Below are 18,973 nucleotides of genomic sequence, written 5' to 3'. Positions count from 1 at the left end.
TTCTTAGTTTGTTCATGTTGTTTGTAGGAAGAAGGGTAGGCACTCTATCTACGTGACTAATGCATTATGATTCCAGGTTTTGGCATTAAAAGGGAGAAAAAGACAACGAAAAAGGAGACAAGGAGACAACGAGGTGGCACTGCTGGTTTTTAGGAGAGGATGTCCACGATCTTGGGGACATTCCTCGTGATTCCCACCAAGAACTCCGAGCTCCAATCCATCTCCCCTCCGAGCTTAGAAGCAGCCAGCTGTTCTACAGGAACAGCAGTTACAACTGTTCTACAGGAACAGCACTTATGACTGTCCTACAGGATCAGCAGTTAAACTCTAGTTGGACAGCCGAGCTCCTAAAATCAAGGACACTTGTTGGATCACTGTTTTGCATAAGTATAGAGGCCATAGCCTTTGATAGGTTGTTGAAACTTTCGCATTACTATTGTAATTTTGGAGCACAGCTCGGTGTTAGTTCTTGTTGTAAGCCAGTTTTGGCATAACATCAGATTATGAATAAAGAAGGCAGATTTTGATCTAGCTCTGAGTTTTCTTAAGGAGACTATAGCTCTCAGGTTAGGGCCCAACCTGAGAGCCATAGATCCCCTCTGCTGTAGTGTTGTTTCCATTTCGTTTCAGCACTTTGAGTTTTCATTTCCACATGCAATTCGAATTATAGGTTGTTAATTTAGTTGTTTTTCATGAATTTAGATAGGATTTGCTTATGGTGAATTTGTTTACAGTTGTTTAGGTTAGCAGAGGATAGATATAATCCATTGGAGCTCCAGCAAAAAGGTTGTTAAGGCTCACTGCCATCTCATTTGGGATGGGGGTGCAGTCCATGACTAACCACCAAAAATACGCATTTCTTTATTTCATGATTGCTGCAAACACAGTCACGTTATGTTAGATGCTTCCACATGATTCACACCTGCACCACACTCCTTTACCACAGCTTCATGCACATTCTCCTTCGCGTTTTGGATTGCTGTTCATTGAATTTACAAGCACAGGTAGTTTAGGTTAATGCATTTTCGGTTTGGTGACAATCATAAGCATTTGTTTCACTTACCCTGCTCTCCCTCGTTCCATTACCTCATTCTCCATCTTGATCACGCATGCAAACACATCTTTGACCCCTGCTCCGCTCTGTTATCTCCCAAAGTCTTTCACTCCTCACATAGCTTCATTCTCTAGCCCTTTTCGTTGACCTAGTCCTCTATCTTCCAACCTACTCCCTACACTCACTCCCTATCCTATTCTTCCACTTCTGAGCCATCACCAGCCTTATTCCTACCTTACACATCTCCCCCTACCATTCCATCACTCCTCCATCACTTCAAACACTCACGGTAGGTCATCCTATAGCAATTTGTAGACATCCTGTAGAAATCTCTGCGTATCCTGTAGGATCCCCTGCAGACATCCTGTAGGAGGCTACTCACTCGGTTGCTGAGCATCTGAATGCGAGGAACCTCTGTGGATGGATGCTAAGGATCCCTAGGGACCTCTCCCAGCCTCCCCAACCTGTCCCACGCTTTCCTTCCTTCTCCATCCCATCTGCACAACCAAACCCTAGTTAGCACAAAATCACAATCATTCCATTCACTTAAGAAAAATACAAAAACATGTCTTTTATGATGCAAGTAGCTTATATCCATGCATTTCCACTTATTAGAGGTAATGGCAGCATTGGTAGAGGTTTCATTCACATTCTTTGCATTATAGAGGTTACCCTAGTTAAATTAGGGTTTCCTAGGTTTACATGCTTTGATTTGCTTTCAGTCCATTTTGTCAAGTAGAGTAGTTTTCCTTTGAGAATAGCTTTCGTCCATCAATTAGCAAGGTTCTTCTGAGAGCCTATAGAAGTTGGCTTGAGCCCTAGTGGACTTGTGCCAGCTGACCAAGTGACAGCTGCGACAAGAGCTAGTACTTGTGCATATAGCACCGTCGCTTCCAAGTTTGTACGAACTACCGGGTTGATAAAATGAGAGACAGGAAGCCCCAGGAGTTGTAGCATTATTGGTACAATACTGGAGCTCACCAAACGGCAGCTGGATTTTCAACAGGGTTTTGAACAGCAGGACGAATTCTAATCCTTCGCCTTTTTGCCTTGCGGGGTTTTGTTGGAGTGGTCACCTTTTTCTTTCCTGCAGTCTTTTTTACCCTCTGCCTTGCTTTCAGGATCCTAATCTGCTGGTGGAGCTAGGCTATTATGCTCAATAATCTCTGCTATTCCTTTCGCAATTCTTTAATTTCCAAAATTTCGTTAGAAGGAACAACAGGCTGTTTGTTGCAGCCTGGACCGTGACTAGTCCCTGGATCTTCCTTCTAGGGTGTTTCCTCATTGTTCTTCTTTGGCTGTTCTCGGGTAGGAACCCTAATTGGTTTTGTCAATTCTTGGGCAACTTCTTTTTCTGCCACTGCTTCTTCCAGAATTTCTTCCGGTGTCTTAGGAACGGATTGTTCCTGTTCAGTATCTCTTATTTTTTCTTCATCATGAACATGCATATTTTCTTCTTCTGCCTCTTTTGCATGTGGTTTCTCAGGTGCATTTTCCTCTTGGGGTTTGTCATGGAGGTCTGATGGACTGGAAGGTTGGCCATATTCACCCATATTGGCCAAGACTTCGGCCAATTCATCTTCTCCTACTGGGTCCTATGGTGGGCTACCTTCCTGCTGTCCCATTTCCTCCTCCTGCTTGGATTGTTCATCTTCTGTTTCAGAATGCTCAGCTTCTGTTTCAGACTACTCAGCTTCTGTTTCATTTTCTTCTTCGGATTGCTCGGCATCCTCTCTAGATTGCTCGACCTCTTCTTTCTCTTCTCCTTCAGATTACTCACCTCTTCTTCTGGCCGTGAGGGTTGCTCATCTTCAATTTCTATTGGCTGGCTAGTATTTTCCTGGAGTTGTTCCAGCCTCCCTTGTATTCGTGCTAGCTGGACCAACTTCTTGCGTTTTTCTGGCTTTTCGGGTGTACCGGTGGCATGCTTACGCTTTGTCGATTCCTTGCGTTTTTCTGGACGCTCGGATGTACTAGCGACATGTTTCTGTTTTGCTAATTCTCTGTGTTTTTCGGGACGCTCAGGTGTGCTGGTGGCATGCTTACGTTTTGGGGATGGTGCTGTCAACCCCCCTTCAATCATTGTAATTAGCTCTTCCCAACTGCTCTGCTGCTGGGTGAGGCTATGACTGACAATTAATCGAATTAACCCATGATTACTAACAACCGACTCTACATGCTGTGTCTTTTTTAAGCTCCATGCAACGTCATGAAGTAATGAATTCAAAAGTGCAGGTAAATTTACAGAGCATTTCTGTTTTAGAACAGCTAAGAGTTTAATATGTCGTGGTCTTACCACGTCTTTTCTACCCTTGCAGGTGATGTAGCTTTGCACGGTCCTTGCCAATTCTGCCCAGGGCTCTCCTAGCGTTGCTGGCAGAATTCCCTTTCCTTTAATTGCCAAGCTCTGGCCTTCGTCCTGGAAGATTTCTATAATCTTCTATAATCTCTCCTTTTTTAACATCCATACAGGTCTGGTGGCTGGTAGTCCCGAGACTTCTGCGATTATGTCATCGGTGACTGTTATCTGTCTCCCCCTTACTGTGGAGTAATCCTCCTGCAAATTCTGTAGGAATTCAATTGCCACTGTCTCGTTAGACTCCTGCAAGCGGTTGAGATAAGTCAGCCACCCTGCTCTTGCCAGGATTTCCCGGGCAGCAGCGGAGACTGTCAACACCTGCGGTTCCCTTCGGATCGCTCTTCCTCCCATGGTTTCACTGTGAATTCTCAATGGAACAGCAACTGTTTGTGCTGTTTGAAACACAGAGAGGGTAATAGATGCAAGACTTGTTTGGAAAAAATAGAGTATACAATAGAAATGGCTTATGAACAACAATTCGTGTAACAAAAATAAAAATAGCATGCCGTTAAGCCGTGCCATACCCTAGTACACAATTTTCCCGAATAGTGAGCTGACACGTAATCCAGGGAATAATGAGGTTAACCTCCCCCCCGCAATGTGATAGGCTATCCTAGCCATCAAATAAAGGAGCAGCACCCGATCTGAAACAGAGTCATAAAGGAACAACGTATGAAAATATGCCATGTTTAGAAAAACAGCAAATTACTGAAATTGAGGCGTAAAGTTGGATCACGTATTACGTAAGAGGCTGTTGTGATATGATGCGAGGTTGAGAGGAGAGGACATCTGTCGTACTTTCTAAATCTCCTGCGATCATTGTCAATTACTCTGCCATGATTGGTGATAATAGATTTGCATGCGCATATATAATTCGGGAAATGATATATGATCAATTACCACGGTGTAAGAAACAAAAGGGTATTCATAACTCACCTATTGGTGTAAATAATGTGACTTCGATACCATTAACAGTGCTCTACTACCGACAGGTGTCCATAACCTTGGCAAATTTGTTTATTTCACCCATGGAACCATGATCCTTTGTGTATATGTTAGGGAGTGTAATGTCAAAATGTAGGCCATTATGCTGGCTTGGTAACCAGTTAACCATAATGCCATTCACGAGGAAGGAGCGAAAAGTGGGCAGGCCGGCTCGTGATGAGACCTCCTGTTCCAAGGTTTGTTTATTTGATATACCTTTTGGACCATATCCCTAGTGTGGTGGCCATAGTGGGAATGCCACTTCGCGTTCGTCCTCATGATCATGGTAGGCTGGCTCTTGATGAGACCCCCTATCCTGCATTTGACAACTTATAAGTCATGTTTACTTTTTCCTTTTTTTTTTCTTTTTTTTCAAGTACCTTCCCTTTTTTATACACAAGGGGTGGTTCAACGCTCCTTAAGAGTAGGAATGGTGGAAGAAGTCTTAACATCTCAATAGGAAGATATAAACCCTTTATTCTTATTCCTGAATAATAATCAAAGAGGGAAAAAAAGGTCGTCATGATGAAGATGAACAATCATAGCAGAATTAGTAGAACAATGACAGCAAAAGATGATAAATAAGTGTGTCCTTCCTTTTGTCCTCTTACCAATGCAGAGCCTTATAAAGATAGCGATTTATGATTAGCAGATTTCAGTATGTTGAGATTTTGTATCCATTGCATAAATGCATAGCTGTATTCTAAAAGAGTTGAAAGAACAGGGGCAGTAAGAATCCTTAATTTAGATCAGCGAAAGAGACAAGCTACTTCATAAGGAGAGCAAAAGCATGAAAGTGATGTTCTTTGGAGAAAGGACCAACAGGAGACCTCAAAATAGCAGAAAGTGCAAATGTCGTTCCTTTGAAAAAGGAACAGCAGAACATTCCAATGCCGTTCCTTTGAAAAAGGAACAACAAAATCAAAAATATGTTGTTCCTTTGGAGAAGGAACAACAAACACAAAAATATGTTGTTCCTTTGGAAAAGGAACAACAAACACACGGAGATGCCGTTCCTTTTGAAAAAGGAACAGCAAAAATCGAAATGTTGTTCCTTTAGAAAAGGAACAGCAGAACAGGCAAATGTCGTTCCTTTGGAAAAGGAACAACACAAAATCAAGGATGTTGTTCCTTTGGAAAAGGAACAACAGAAAATCAAGAATGTTGTTCCTTTGGAAAAGGAACAACAAAAAATCAAGAATGTTGTACCTTTAGAAAAGGAACAGCAGAAAATCAAGGATGTTTTTCCTTTGGAAAAGTAACAACAGAAAATCAAGAATATTGTTCCTTTAGAAAAGGAACAATAGAAAATAAAGGATGTTGTTCCTTTGGAAAAGGAACAATAGAAAATCAAGAATGTTGTTCCTTTAGAAAAGGAACAACAAAAACACACAAATTCCATTCCTTTGGAAAAGGAATGGTAAAAATCGAAAATGTTGTTCTTTTGAAAAAAAGGAACAGAAAAAATGACAGGAAAACATTAATTCAAACATATGTACAAAAAATGACTCAAAGAAAAGAACTTATGTACAAACTGTAAAAGGAAATGAATTCCTTAATGAATTACAGGTGAGGAAGACTTCTCTTTCTCTCCCAGAATCTCCATATCAGTGTCTCGGCGTAGTTGCTGGCAGAAGGACTCCTAAGTGAGTGGTTTGCGATAGAGACGAACTCAGTGGCCATTTACCTTGAAGGTATATCCAAAACCGTCAATAGTGATTAGAGTAAGAGTCCCATTATCTTGTACCTTCTAGATTTTGTATGGTCCCAACCAACGAGTCTGGAGTTTCCCAGGGAAGTCCTGAAACTTGGAGTCGTACAACAGAGCCCAGTCTCCCTCATGGAAGACTTTGTTTTTAATGAGAGCATCATGCCATTTAGCTCGCTGCTGTTGGATCAGGGCAGTATTTTGAAGTGCAAAGAGCCTAATTTCGTCCAACTCATTAATCTATGCCTCGCTTAAATCTAAGACAACTTCCCATGTTGTCCGTAATGTTTGGATTTCGAATTATATAGGGAAAATGGGTTGTTTTCCAAACACTAATTGATAAGGTGAGTAACCAGTGGTGCTTCTCCATGTTGTTCTGTAAGCCCAGAGTGCTTCAGGTAATCTGGCAGCCCAATCACATCTGTGGGATGCAATAGTTTTCATTAAAATTGCTTCTATTATTTTATTGCTGCTTTCTACCTGTCCATTCGCCTGTGGGTGGTATGGAGTAGTGATTTTATGCTAGACGTGATAATTGTTGAGTGTTGCAGCTAATCTATTCCCAGCAAATTGTGGTCCATCGTCTATAATTATTTCTGTTGGAAGACCATAACGTACAAATAGATGGAACAGGAACTGTATGATAGAGTCCTCTGTAGCTCTAGGCAATGCCTCTGCTTCAACCCATTTGGTGACATATTCTGTTGCCACCAAAATATATGTTTTTTGATTTGATGATGGGTTGATAGGTCCAACGAAATCAAGAGCCCATCGCTTGAATAGTTCAATGACTAACTGTGGTTTTAGAGGCATCTCGTCAGATTGACCAGGATGTCCTGCTTGCTGGCAGCTGTCACAGGCTTGGACAAATTTCTTTGCATCTCTGAAAATCGTGGGCCAGTAATACCCTGTCTGCAACACTTTATGTCCAGTTCTGCGCTCAGCGAAATGTCCACCACATGGTCCATCATGACAGGCTTTTAAAATGTCAAAGATTTCATCTTCACGAACACATCTCCTGATGTGCATGTCTACCCATGTGTGAAACAAATAGCCCCCAATCCACGAGAATCGAGCACTCTTCTGAACAATCTGTTTGCGCTCATTAGGGGTTAGGTGTTTTGGTAGTTTACCTACTGCAAGGTAATTGGCAACATCAGCATACCAGGGTGTTTGAACAGCAACAGCAAACAGATGCTCGTTCGAAAATTGATCTTCAACTGCTGCTGCATCGATTGGCTTTGGCATTCTTGAGAGAAAATCAGCTACCGGGTTTTCTTTGCCAGGTCGATCCTTGATTGTGATATCAAATTCCTACAATAGAATCAACCATCTAGTTATTATGTCGTTTGTGACAGGCTTATTTGCTAAATATTTTATGGCAGAATGATCTGTATACAAGATAACAGGATATCCAGTAATATAATGTCTAAACTTATTGACAACATGTATTACAGCTAGGAATTCTTTTTCAGTAACAGTGTAATTTAATTCAGCAGGGGATAAATTTTTGTTGATGTAATAAATAGCATATGTTTTTTTATCCTCTTCCTGCCCGAGGATTGCTCCAATGGATGTGTCTGAGGCATCAGATAATATATGGAATGGAAAATCCCAATTTGGTCCTCGAAGGACTGGGGCTGTGGATACGAGCTTCTTCAGATATTTGAAAGCACGTTCACATTTTTCCATCCAAAGAAAATCAACGTTACCAGTTAGTGCATACAGAGGTGCAGCAATGTGCAAATAATGTTCTATAAATCGCCTATAATGACCAGAAAATCCAAGAAAATTGCGTACCTCTGTTTGAGTAGTAGGAGTGGGAATAAGCAAAAGTATTTGGATTTTGGCGGGTCTACCTGAATTCCAGCTGCTGAAACATAGTGTCCTAGGATAAGTCCTTCAGTCATCATCATATAACATTTTTCGTGGCTTAAGCAAAGCCTGGTAGCAATGCAGCGTTGTAGGACTTTTTCTAGGGTGTCCAATGCTAGATCAAAATCATCTCCATATGGTGTAAAGTCATCCATGTATACTTCAAGTCCATCATTTATTAAATCTGCAAAAATACTAAGGATAGCCCTTTGGAATGTGGCAGGAGCATTACATAAGCCAAAAGGTAGAACTCGATAAGCAAATTTTCCCCAAGGACAAGTAAAAGTAGTTTTGTCTTGGTCTTTAGGGGCAATCTGAATCTGATTGTATCCACTGAAGCCATCCAGGAAAGAAAAGAATTTCTTTCCTGCTAGAGTATCTAATACTTGGTCTATGAATGGGAGAGGAAAGTGGTCTTTTTGTGTTGCTTTATTTAACTCCCTGTAATCCACACAGATTCTCCATTTCCCATTCTTTTTTGGTACCACCACAAGCGGAGAGACCCATTTACTATCAGAGATAAGATAAATAAAATGGACATCTAAAAGTTTTTGAAGTTCAGCTTTTACCACATATTTTAGATGAGGATTAAGTCTTCTTTGAGGTTGAAGAACAGGTCTGGAAAATCCTTTTGTCCAAGGGAAGCAGGTCTAGAATACCTATGTCCAAGGCCAGTAAGTGTATAATCCTTATGTCCAAGGACAGAAGGTCCAAAATCCTATTATTCAAGGGCAACAGGTTCAAAACCCATATGTCCAGGGACAATAGGTGCAATATCCATATGTCCAAGGTCAACAGACTCAACAACCTCTTAACCTGTATGTTGCTTATCAACAACCTATGAGCGGACAATTTCAAGGTGTTCAAGGTCAAAATCCTCCCTATGGCTAAGGTAACCTACAATGGGGGCAGAGTCAACTACCATATGGCCAAAATCCTTACCACTTGGGATGGGCTCCTCCAGTTGTACCCTCTTATCAACATCCAATGCCTTTCAATACTCAATTATCGTTCTTGGCCACACTAGAGTTTCCAGATGTGTCTCACCTTATGAATGATCCAATTCTTTATTCACCATACTCACCTCTGGTTCTATCCAAGATCTAGAGCGATTGTCCTAAGTTCAATGGGAAGCAAAAGAAGATCCTCAAGCCATGCGATGACATATCACCTCTGGTGCTCTTCGAGTTTTTACGTTGATGATTCTATTCGTCTCCATCTTTTCCAACGAACCCTCACAAGTGTCGCAGCCAAGTGGTACATCGAGCTTCTCCGAAGTACTTACAATGACTTCAACTCTTTAGCCATGGCTTTCCTCACACATTTCTAGTTTCCTGTTCACTATGAAACTGGCACCTATTTTCTCACATCGTTTAAGCAAGATACTGCGACACACATCTCCAATCACATCCATGAATGGAGATGTAGACGTCACCTGATCAAGTTTGAGATTGCTGATCAGTTGCTCACCAAATGGTTTACCAAGTCATTCATCGCTCCAATTTCTCACGATATAGACATGGTTGGATGCGTTACCGAAGAAAAAGCCATTGTTTGTGCCCAGTAATTAGATCTTGTTTATTCTCAGTCTCACACTTTGTATGAGTTATTACCTGATTCTCCACATCCATCATCCGATCCCATGACATAGAAGTCACAGGCTACACCTCCTGTTGATGGAGTAATTGGTTTAGTGTCCCAGACCCTAGCTAAATTTTCTTCCAAACAAAAGTCGGTCTCAAACACTGCTTCCAATAGTTCCTCCCAAAATCCATCTGGCCCTGGTGAAACCTCAGAGGTCAATGTTGTCCAGTCTACCACAGTGGAAAAATCCTCGAAAGGTAAGAGGAAAGGCAAAGGCAAGGGTAAAGTCGATGCCCCAAAATAGGGTCCTCCTAAGTCATCTACTGATGATTCTTCACAACAGAAGCCTAAGTATTCGTGCCTCATTTGCGAGGAGGATCACTATACCAAGGATTGTCCCTGACAGTCCGAAGTTAGTCGTTTTCTCAAAGGGACCCTAGTTGTCCTAAAAGAGCCCTTTTTGTCTCAACAAACTCAAATGGTAGACCAACCCCAATCATCCACTTCCTCAACATCTCAAGTATTCATGATGAGTATGCCTATTAATATGGCTACTAGATCAAAATATTACCAGACTCCTGCTCCAACAGCTAAGAAAGAGAAAGAGGCCATCCCTTCTTCTTATGTCCTGAGTTTTAACCCTCTTCATATCGAGTGCCCTAACCCTGATTTCGCTATTCGGCCACCCTCTCGAGGTGTGCTAAGGAAATCATCGTGCAATCCCAATTCTCAAACTGCTCAACATTATAATATTGTTGAGGATTTGGCTCAGGTGCCATCAGCTATGTTGGTTCTTGAGGTAAACCAAAGATGTCTGTCTCAGTGGAAATTCTTGTTGTTAGCTATTGGGGGTATTTATCCTGCCGATTCCAATTTGATATGTTTTGATCTAGAGAACCATGTTCCAAGCCTCCCTCATTAGATTGCCTTTCTCCTTAAAGTAATCATCAATGAGAAAACCATTAATAGGACTGTCATCGATGAAGGTGCTTCTACTTGCATCATGTCAATCACCTGATGAAAGGCAATTGGTTCTCCTACTTTGAACCAATCAACGAACACTTTGGAAGTTTGACAGGTGCAATTCGTGACCGTTCGGTGTCTTACCTAACCTTGCCATTACTTTGGAGGGAAAGACAGTACAATTTGAGGTAGAGATTGTTGACGCTAAGCTCAATTATAATCTTCTACTCAGACAAAGCTGGACCCATGCCATGCATGTTGTAGCGTCCTCCCTATTTTTCATGATTCATTTTCCCCATCAAGGGAAGATTGTCTCTGTCGACGAGTTGTCCTTCTTTGCCTCTTCCTCCTTGGATGGTAACGTTCCGTATGTCAAGTACACTAGTGCTCCTTATGAGAGTGTGGGGGCAGGTCTTTTTAAAGATTCTTACTTGATGGGAATTTTTCCACTCCCACCTCCTGATGTTGCCTCTGTCAACATGATCTCGATCAAATATGATCCTTGGGTCATACCTTCACCAGATCCTGTTGATACCTGGGGTGAGGTTATGCCACTTAGTCCTGCCGAAATCAATTATGTGGAAATTGTTTCGGCCTCAGGTTCTATATCCTTTGATTCTCCTGTTTCTAGGGCTTCTCTTGATCCGTATTCTCAATCCCCATGGCTTGGTGCTTCGGAATCTCCAAATCCCTTAACTAAGACTTTTCTTGCTAACGAAAGTATCATGGAAGTAATGTCTCTCGAGGAACCACCTTAGAACGATACTCGTCATCATTCCTCATTCCTGCCTCACCTGACGGTCATGTCTACCAGTCTCGAGGAGTTCTGTTGAAAATAGCAACAAGAAATGCTAAATATAGAATTTCTAAAAATAACATTGCTATAAATATCATTTCGAGATACATTCCAATTTTAGTTAGTCCTTGAACTAAAATTAAGAATTAAAATTCGAATTTTATCTTAGCAGCTATTTGAAAAATAATTAATTAATTCATCTTGAATTAATTAGTTGGAGAAAATCAAACATGAAGTCTATGTGAAGACATGCGATAGTTTTCCCCTTGATTGAGGAATTTATCCCTTAATTAAGATCAGGATGAGTTGTACTTTGAGTTGTAATTATTTAGCTCAATTAACTGAGTTAAGTCATGTTAGATTAGTTCCAATAGTTTGTGGAACTGATTGTGAGTTCAATTAGTTAATGCATGCATGCATGTAACTACTGTACTTCAGATAATTCAATATTCTCTCATAAATAACTCATGCATGTCAGTTCAGTCAGAGACCCAATTGAGATCAGAGTATAGGACAATATACTATCAGTTGCAGGAATATTCCATTGAGGATATCTCTTGCATGCAGAAGGAATTCATTCCTTGGAGATTGCGCAGTTACTTCTAAGTTTGGTGAATTGTGTGAGAGGTGAACTCACACAGGTGGCAGCCAGAGGACCCAGGAGAAAATGTGCAAGGAAATAGGAGGCTTGGAGGACTGGAGGAAGGCATATGTTGTGTCTAATCAGTCTATGAGTAGCATTGAGGTATTGTACTGAGAGCTGGATAGCTTGTGAGCTAAAGCTTTGTGTAATGCAGAGATATTTCCACTTGTATGATAATACATATAGTAGGGTTTTTAGCTGAGGATTTTCCCAGAGTATTCTTCTGTGTTCATGTGTGATTGATTTCTCATTCTCTAGTATATGTGTGCTATTTGATCTTTCTCAAAACGATTAAGCTTTTGCAAGTTTGTTTGTAGAAGTATATCAAGTATTTTGCTTTAGTATATTGCATTATTAGGTGATCTACAATGGGAAATTCTACATGGTATTGGAGCAAAGGTGATCAAAGCGGAGAATAGTATACAAAGAAGGGAGAAGTTCAAAGTTTAAATTTCTTGATTATAGAGATCAAATTCTTGTCACATCTCAAATTTCACCAATGGCGTTCAATGATTTGAGACTCAAGTATGCCCTGGATGGTAGCTCAAATTATATAGCCTGGAAGGATCGCATGTCCATGGTATTAGAGGACAACGGTTTGAAGGACTTAATTGATCAATAAGTCCCCAAGCCAGTAGCTACTAATGCCCAAGAATTGGTGGAATGGAAGAAATGTGTGGCTAGAGTGAGGAGAATTCTTCTAGAGGGAGTTCAAGACCACATTGTCTCGAGTATCCATGGGAAGGAGACACCATTTTCAATGTGGAAAAGATTGAAGGATCTATATCAAAAAAAAAACGATCAGAAGAAGCTGGCGCTGAAAGACAAGCTTCGGAAAATCAAGTGTGAAAAGGGCAACATGATCTCTACATATCTTAACAAGCTCACCACCTGTATGAATGAGCTTGGAAGTGTAGGAATCACGACAGTTGATGATGATGTGGTGAGTCTTGCTCTCCTCAGTCTTCCTAAGAGCTAGCATAGCTACCAAGACTCGGTAAATGGAAGAGAGAAACTGCTAAATTGGGAATGACTTTGGTCATATCTGATGCAAGAGCAGATAAGAAGAAGCACCGAGATGGATCTTCATCTAAGGAAGATGATGAAGAAAAGCCTTAGCAAGTAAGGCAAGGAAAGGGAAGGGGAAGGCTTCCCATTCCAAATCTAGTTCTTCCCATGGTGGGAAGAAGATTGAATTGAAAGTGTGATGTTTTCATTATCATGAGGTGGGTCATTATGCTACGAACTTTCCACAGAAGAAATCCAAAAAGGGATCCTCGAAAGGATCATATGGTGAGGCATTGGCCTCACAGTTCAAATTATATTTCACCCTCATTGCATGCATGGTTTCATCAACGGTGGGTTGTGTTTGGTACCTGGACAGTGGAGCTTCATTCCACATGACTGACGACAAGAGTCTACTGAGTGCCTTGGAGGAGAAGGACCTCTAGATGCGCATAGAGATGGGCGATGATGGAAAGTACCGTGTTTCAAGTGAAGGTATGGTTGTGTTTCAGAGGGAGCATGGAGCTCCTCTCACCCTGACTGATGTAAAGTATGTGCCTGGTCTGAAAAAGAACCTTGTGTCTGTTGCTATGTTGGAAGACAAAGGCTATGATGAAGTCATTAGTAAAGGAAAGGCATTCCTGAGTCGTATCGGCACTGGATAGACCAAGAGGATTGGGATTCGAGTTAAGAATCTCTACAAGCTAGAGGTAGACGACTGTGTTGCATTGAGTTCCAAAGAAAAGTTGGTGCAGAGCCAATATGTTGGTGAGCTATGGCATAGAATATTGGGCCACGTGCACCATGGGGCCTTGAAGATCATGCAGCAGATTTCTACCAGACTTCCCAAGGGCAAACTGGAGCAAGTGGATACATGCAAAGTTTGTACCTTGGGTAAGTATGCAAAATATTCCTTTCAGGATCGAGACAGTAGAGCTGGAGAAATCCTAAAGCAAGTTCATACAGATGTGTGTGGACCATTCTATGTAGCCCCCACCACTAAACAAAGGTACTATGTTATTTTTATTGATGTTTTTTCTCGTAGATGTTGGATCTACTTCATGAAAAATAAGGATCAAACCTTCTCAAGGTTTTGTGAGTTCAAAGCCTTGGTTGAGAAAGAATCTGGAAAGAAAATAAAAGCTTTGCAAAGCGACAATGGTGGAGAGTATGTCTCCCAACATTTTAAGGACTTCTGTGCAACAGAAGGAATTAAACAGGAGTTGATGACACCCCATAACCCACAGCAAAATGGGGTGGCTTAAAGGAAGAACAGACAAATTGTGGGAGCAGGTCAGGCGATGCTGCATTACCAAAGCCTACCACTTCATTTGTGGGCTGAGGCATGCAATACAGAAGTATACTTGCAAAATAGAAGTCTGCATTGTACACTGGGGATGAATACACCAGTGGAGGCCTTTTCTGGGAAGAGACCAAATGTGAGTCACTTCAGGATCTTTGGATCATCAGTTTATTGCCATGTGACCAAAGATGCCCGGAAGAAGCTAGATCCAACAGCTGAGTTAGGGATACTTGTGGGGTACACTGATACAACCCACAACTATCTGGCATTCTTTCCTACCAGTCAGAGGACAGTGGTACATAGAGCTCTGAAGTTTGATGACCAGAAGGCCATGTGAGTTTCCCATGAGAGGGAGCTCAAGGTGCATGCAGAGGAGAAACTTTTAGTCCCTAAGGGCGAGGAGCCTCAGACTAATGTGGAGCAGATGCATGCAGAGGATCTAGGAGTGGAGACATCCACTCATGCAGAGTCTTCCAGAGATGGGCGGAAACTCTCAAGGGAATCTGACATATTGGTGATGGATGTGAGAGAGAATGTGGGATAGCCATCCTCTTAGCGCAGACAGAAGAGATCACCCGAGCGGTACACTGGTTACATGGCCCTAGTTGGGGAGTGTGTAGAGACTAAACCATATTCCTTCGAGGAAGAAGTGAAGCAACCAGTCTAGGTTGATGCTATGGTGGAGGCGTACGACTCCATCATTCGGAACAATGTTTGGGATGTTGTCCCAATACAGGAGGACAAGTCAGTGGTGAGTTCCCAATGGCTTTACAAGGTAAAGCAAGCAGTTGATGGCAGTGTGGAGAAACATAAGGCAAGGTTTGTTTCCTGTGGTTTCTCACAGGTCGAGGGGATCAACTATGATGAGACCTTTGCTCTTGTAGCAAGGTACTCATCTATCAGATCGATGTTGGCACTATCAGCTTAGATGGGTTGGAAGATCCATCAGATGGATGTGAATTCTGCATTCCGCAATGGCAAGATTGAGGAAGAGGTGTACATTGAGTAGCCAAAAGGATTTGAGACCTTCGATTGTGAGTCACATGTGTGCTGACTCAAGAGAGCTTTGTACAGGCTTAAGCAAGCACCTTATGCTTGGTACACCAGGATCAACAGCTATTTCACCGGGTTGGGCTTCACAAAGAGTGAAGCGGATGCGAACCTTTACCACATCATGGTAGAAGGTAAGCCATTGATCATTGTTCTTTATGTTTATGATCTGATATTGTCATGTGATGGTCAGTTGATCAAGTCTTGCAAGGAGGACCTTGCAAGAGAGTTTGAGATGAAAGACATGGGTCTTATGTACTACTTTCTAGGCATGGAAGTGTGGCAGAAGGATGGGGAAGTGTTTGTGTCTCAAGGAAAGTATGCCAATGAGATACTTAGGTGATTCCACATGGAGAAGTGAAAACCCATGTAGACTCCTCTAGCAAGTAACTGGATGAAGGAGGATGCTAATTCAGGTGAGGTAGTAGTTGCTACTGTTTATCGGCAACTTGTGGGTTCATTGATGTATCTAGTGAACACACAACCAGATTTGTGCTTTGCGGTGAACCAAATGAGTCAAGCTATAGTTCAGCCTACCAAGCTGTTTTGGAAGGTAGTGAATCATGTGCTGAGATACATCAGAGGCACATCTCAGTATGGATTATGGTACAGATGGACAAAGGGAGTGAAGCTTCAGGGCTTCACTGATGCAGAATGGGTAGGGAATCCATCAGACCAGAAGAGCACTTCAGGAGGAATTTTCAACCTCTGTTCAGCTGTAGTTTCTTGGTACAACGGGAAACAGAGGTCAATTGCACTTATTTCAGTAGAGGCTGAATACATGGCTACCAATCAGGCAGCATGTGAGGCCATTTGGATGCAGAAAATTCTTATTGGATTGTTTGGTCAGAGGATGGATCCAATTGTGATCTATTGCGATAATCAAAGTTGTATCAATCTATCTGAGAATCCAGTATTTCATAACAGGTCCAAGCACATTGATATCCGGTATCATCATCTTCGAGACTGTGTGGTGAAGAGGATCATGTTTTTGTTGTATGTTTCGACCAAGGAACATGATGCAGATATTTTGACTAAGGCATTTTCAAAATGCAAATTTGAGTTCCACAGAGATAGGATTGGGGTGAAAGATAATCCCTTTCTTGTTGAGAGGGAGTGTTGAAAATAGCAACAATAAATGCTAAATATAGAAGTGCTAAAAATAGCATTGCTATAAATAGCATTTCGAGATACATTCCAATTTTATTTAGTCCCTGAACTAAAATTGAGAATTAAAATTCGAATTTGATCTTAGTAGTTGTTTGGAAAATAACTAATTAATTCATCTTGAGTTAATTAGTTGGAGAAAATCAAACATGAAGTCTATGTGAAGACATGCAATAGTTTTCCCCTTGATTGAGGAAGTTATCCCTTAATTAAGGAGATCAGGATGAGTTGTACTTTGAGTTGTAATTAGTTAGCTTAGTTAACTAAGTTAAGGCCAGTTAGATTAGTTCCAATAGTTTGTGGAACTAATTATGAGTTCATTTAGTTAATGCATGCATGCATGTAACTACTATACTTCAAATAACTTAATATTCTCTCATAAATAACTCATGCATGTCAATTCAGTCAGAGACCCAGTTGAGATTATAGGATGGGATAGTGTACTATCAGTTGTAGGAATATTCCATTGAGGATATCTCTTGCATGCAGAAGGAATTCATTCCTTGGAGACTGTGCAGTTACTTTTGAGTTTGGTGAGTTATGTGAGATATTTCGACTTGTATGATAATACAAATAGCGAGGTTTTTAGCTGAGGCTTTCCCCAGAGTATTCTTCTGTGTTCATATGTGATTGATTTCTCATTCTTTGTTATATGTGTTCTATTTGATCGTGCTTAAATCGATTAAGCTTCTGCAAGTTTGTTTGTAGAAGTAGATCAAGTATTTTGCTTTAGTATATTGCATTATTAGGTGATCTACAGTGGGAAATTCTACAAGTTCTCTTCTCAGTTTCCTTCCTCCCACTTCCAGCACTAATCCTGACTCATGAAGTATGGTCGAAAGGGAATTTGGGTAATATTACCCAAACGATGCCAATTGATATTTCTATTAAGCCTGGTATTGTTGAACATGTCCATATTGGGGTAACTTATTCTCCAGATGAGATCAACACCTATACTCGTCTATTTCAAGAATTTTGTGACGTGTTCACGTGGTCATATGAATAAATTCTTGGCATTGATCCTACCATCATAGTGCGCAAAATCCCAACTTATCCTCATGCGAAGCTTGTTCGCCAACGGCTCCGCCCAGTGCACCCTAGGAAAGTCACCGCTATCAAGGGTGAAGTTGAAAAACTTCTCAAAGCTGGATTCATTTATCCAATCCCTCTTACAAATTAGGTGTCAAATATTGTATTGGTAACAAAGAAATAAGGCACGATACACATCTGCATCGATTACTATGATCTCAATCGTGCTTGCCCTAAGGATAACTATCCTACTCCCTTCATTGATCAGATCATTGATTAATGTGCTGGGAGTGAATTTTTTTCCTTTATGGATGGTTTTTCTGGTTACAACCAGATTAACATTTCACTAGCCGATCAAGAAAATACAACTTTATTTGTGCATTTCACGATATTCGCAACATCATTCAGCCTTACTTGGATGACCTTCCCGCTCATTCTCGTAAGCACCAATGATCTGAAATGATCGTAAACTAAAAAATGATGTAGAAATGATTAGCCATTTATGATTTGAATGTTAACTAAAAGTGTGGAAATCAAGGAAAACTATTTGATAAGTAGACTTTATGACAACTTATTAAACATAAAATCGATGCATAACAAAAGTGGAAATAGTAAAAACATAGTGGTACCAGATAGCAAGATTTATGACAAAGTTCTTCCCTAATGGACTATGTCTCTGGGTCCCCTTTCAAGATGGGCAACCATCTTTATTAGGAATGAGAAGAAGGTGTTGATTACATAGAGATTTGATTAGCTTGAATGTGCATGCAAGAACTTCCTATCACTGTCATCATATAGTCCTCTGAACCAACTTTCCAACGCGTCTTATGGTTTCCAATTCTGACTCTGGATGCTCCGGTAACACTGAAAACAAAACCTCCTATGACCTCTAGAATCTGCAAACAAAATATCAAAACCACCCTCCCTAATCAATGAAGGAAAAATGCCTTTTAAAAGCCTGCAAATACACTAAAACCACCTTGGATAGGTTCGAGGTGAATGTGTGTTGTAGGGAAAAGTATCCGACTCGGATGACCCTATCCCACTCTAAGGGTGACAGTTCCTTAGCAACAACTGTAAAACAAACTACTTAAGGTTTACTTCTTTATGAAAGCAAAAGAGAATGGAGAAAGCACTAACCGTTGCCTTGCGCTTAATGTCGAATCCAAACTCTTCTTGGCCGCTTGCTCCTAGCTCTTTGTTCTTCTGCTCGCCCAGCTACGATGAGATCCTGCAAAATAACAAAGAAGGAAACTACAAGAGGCATGCAATCATAACTGGTTCATGGATTAGTGTAAACCAAACATGCAATCATCACAATATATAATTGAAACAAGAGCACATAGAAGAACCTCAATAGCTTTTATTAATGAAGAAATAAAGGTTCTGAGAGTATTACAACCATTGAAGGCTCCAACCCAGCAACACCTCCCAGCAGAAAGAATTGCTCTTC

This window comes from Pinus tabuliformis, chromosome 3_2 (genome assembly GCF_031772625.1).
Source record: "Pinus tabuliformis cultivar Carrire ecotype Pingquan chromosome 3_2, CPIR1, whole genome shotgun sequence".
Taxonomy (NCBI): Eukaryota; Viridiplantae; Streptophyta; class Pinopsida; order Pinales; family Pinaceae; genus Pinus; species Pinus tabuliformis.
The sequence above is the reverse complement of the archived record's forward strand: the minus strand, read 5'-3'. Positions refer to the sequence as shown.